Source organism: Pundamilia nyererei, unplaced genomic scaffold (assembly GCF_000239375.1).
Source record: "Pundamilia nyererei isolate P.nyererei 1_Seehausen unplaced genomic scaffold, PunNye1.0 scaffold00057, whole genome shotgun sequence".
Taxonomy (NCBI): Eukaryota; Metazoa; Chordata; class Actinopteri; order Cichliformes; family Cichlidae; genus Pundamilia; species Pundamilia nyererei.
Genome location: NW_005187458.1, coordinates 2,916,757 through 2,920,273, shown reverse-complemented (window position 1 = coordinate 2,920,273; position 3,517 = coordinate 2,916,757).

Sequence of the window (3,517 nt, the reverse complement as noted above, 5' to 3'; positions counted from 1 at the left end):
TCAGTACAGATCACGATGCCACTCAACAATTTTGAGTGCCTTTAAGGTGATGCTTTAACTCCTTATTGAACCTTTGCTACTTATTATGTTCACGCTGTAACCAAAGCATTATTATTATTGTAGTCTTGTAAATGTTTTCCGATGTGAAAGGAGAATTAATCGTCTGTATCCTCTAGTTACTGAAGCACAGACTCAGTTGAGGTTTCTGGTTTTTATTTTTGGACTTCTTTTAAACATTTTAGCTTGTAAATGACATAAAAGTTCCAGGCAAATGAATAAAGTCTGCTATTAGCAGACAGAGTGAGAGAGGAAACCAGATGACCGTGAGGGGTAAATGACTAGACTACACCTAACATACCACTGTTGGCAAGCACTGCAAGGCTTTCTATTATAATGAAAATCTATACAAGAGCAGACCACATCAATCTGACTGATTATAATTGCTGACAAGGCTTAAAAGTTTACTCTCTCAATCGCCTTTATTGTTATAAGGCTGATTTAAAACACCTAAGTACGCACATTCAGGACAAAGAGAAGGAGGTGAACAGGAAAATAACACACAAACTGCCAGCAGACTAAATCTGATCATTGATTTTCTGACATTTTCGGACCCAAAATGTGACCTGTAGCCCCAACTGTTATGCAGATTATTCGTCATATATCGTGATCAATGTCTGAAGCCCAAAAGGCATGCTAGCCGACACTCAGTTATCTAACGCACAGCACTGCTGAACTGCCTGGAATGTGTTTCCCTCTCATGTCACTCTGAAAGAGGACATAGCTCCCAAGAATAGATTTTACCACCTCTGGCGTTTTTAGGACCTTCTGTTCTCACCCAAGTGCAAATAAACTAGTTTTGTTTTCACAGGACTCTGTGTTATACTTTGAAAGTATACCCTTTGAGAAACTACTTCCATAGAATATGTCTGTGAAGGGCTCAGCCATCCACGTCATTGTAATCTCAAGAGCTTGGACAGAAAAGCAACTGGACTTTTTTGAGTTTCTTGAAGACGTTTCACCTCTCATCACAGAAGCTTCTTCAGTTTTTCAGGCGTAGTTCTGGTCTGGAACATTCAGCAGTGTGTTAACAAAGTGCCCAGCTCCAGTGAATTCACCCCAAGGTCAGACTGTGCAATGCTCAGAAAAACTGCAAACTGCAGGCCTGAGTTCGAAGGTTAAATGGTTCAGTCACTGAACTCCTCTGTAGTCCAAAGTATTCTCGAGTGAAATGTGTGACCATCTGTCCAACAGCTAAAGCTTGGTTAAAAATTGTGTAATGCAACATCCCGAGCACACCAGAGAATTTATATAGAACGGCTATAAGAAGAAAAGAATCGAGATGCTTGGCTGCTCCAGTTGAACCCAGACCTCAACTAAGTAACATTACTGCTGATAAAAACTATGTTAAAAGCTACTGAATGTGTACGTAAATGAAGCCTGAAGCCTTACAAGACTGGGAATCGTACAAGAATGATTCCCAGTCTCTTCTTTTCAGTAAGAAATACAACTCTTAATTTATCTGTAACAGCACAGAGCTGAGGTACTGGCACTCAGCCTAAAAGAGTTTCATCATGCAAAATGAAGTGTTTCGTTTCCATCCTTCTGTCTCCTCCATGTATACCAGCTCTATTCTGCCTCATGCTTCTGTCAGAAATGGTTACTATGTCCTGAAGGAGTCAAGCAGGATGTCCTTGGACGTTACGCTAGAAAGTGATGGGTAAAGGAGTAGTCGCTGTTAAGTGGAATTTTCCAGTATGAGCTAGATTGAAAATATATTATCATTATTTTTATTTCATATAAACAACGCAAAAAAAAACAAAACAAAAAAAAAAAAAACAGACCAGAGTCATGGAGCAAAAACAAAACAATATGTCATTTAATGTTGTCTCATTTAACTTCACATATTATTATCACTATGAACTTCAATTCTGAAAACCTTTTCTTTCCTCTGACTTCCAAGCTCTTTCATGTGATTCAGCCATTGTGAAGTAAAACAAACTTTAGTCACTTTAAAGTCTATTTTTAATAAAAGTTAGATGGGGAAATCCACACCTGTGACATTATTTCATCCTCTCTTCCAGCCCCCCTTATTGTATGAAACTTAGAGCTCTATGAGATGAAGATGTAACCTTGCAATTCCCCTCCAAATGGCATTTAAATGCCTACTTGTGTATTCAGACACTTTTAGATTCTGGCTGCATGAGTGACTCAGAAAGCATTATAGCTCATGGTGAGACATGATAAGTGTTTCTGAAATCTCTCTCTTTGGCTCATGCTTAGCTTGGTTTTAAACATGAATCTTTTCTTATTTTTAACTATTTTGTGATTGGATCTCAATAAACCTGAAGCTGCTAGACAGACCAGTCAAACCACGTAGCACTGCTGATACGCTAAATCCCCTTTGAGCGGTGACACTAATCAATAACATAACTGGTCAATGGCATGGCAAGTTTATTTATATAGCACAATTCAACAACAAGGTGATTCAAAGTGCTTTACAGAGACATTAAAAAACAAAAACAAATAAAAAGTATGATTTAAAATTGATTAAAAAAAACCCCAAAAACAAACAGTAGATAAAATCAGTAGTTAAAATGTACGTTTTGAAATTTAAGCTTAAAAGTGTGGATTTGGTGTTTTATTCAAATGCAGCTGAGAACAGGTGAGTCTTCAACCTGGATTTAAATAAACTGAGTGTTTCAGCTGATCTGAGGCTTTCTGGGAGTTTGGATTTTACCATGGTGTCATAAAGCACCTGTTGTCTAGGAATCAAAGTGCTTTTCTGTAATCAACTGAATTTCAAAATGAAGAAAAGAGCAAACAAACATCTTCATGCAGAATCAAGCCTTCACAAATGACTAATGCTGTGGCTGTAGCTTCATTAAATGTGCCTGTTAATAAGCAAACTGCCTAACAACTGTCAGCAGCATCAGTGATTAAACTTATGGTTATTTTTCATGCTGCACTCAGTCCCTAAAGAGCAGGGAACAGGGTTTTTTCCCCCTAATAATTAATGCCTACAGTACAAATCAATACATTGTACTGTGATGGATATCCAGCAACATAATGCAGGAGAGAAAAAAACACAGGAGGAGCTGGAAGGAGATAGAAAGGGAGGGGAGGAAGAAAGAATCCGTAATAGGATCTTCTTCTAAAATGATCTGGTCGATAGAGATCACATATCTGCTGAAACTGATGGTTCTCTCCACCACCACCACCAAGCCCCCCAGTAAAGAAATGGAGATCAGGTCTGCAGTAAAAGTTTTAAATGAGTTGTTACTGTTCGCAACTAAAACTTATAAGACAGGCTGACCTAACAGGAAAGAACCAGGTTGAACAGAAGCTGAAGGATGAATAAAAGAATAAGGATATAAAAGGAAAAGACAAACAGCAGGGGCAGCATGAGGAAACACAAAAGATGGGTAGCAGTGCTATAACCCTGTTAGTGTGATTTATGTTAGACATTAGGTTTTAGACTAGATAAGGCAGGTGGGTCAGCTTAGACCTACAACCACAT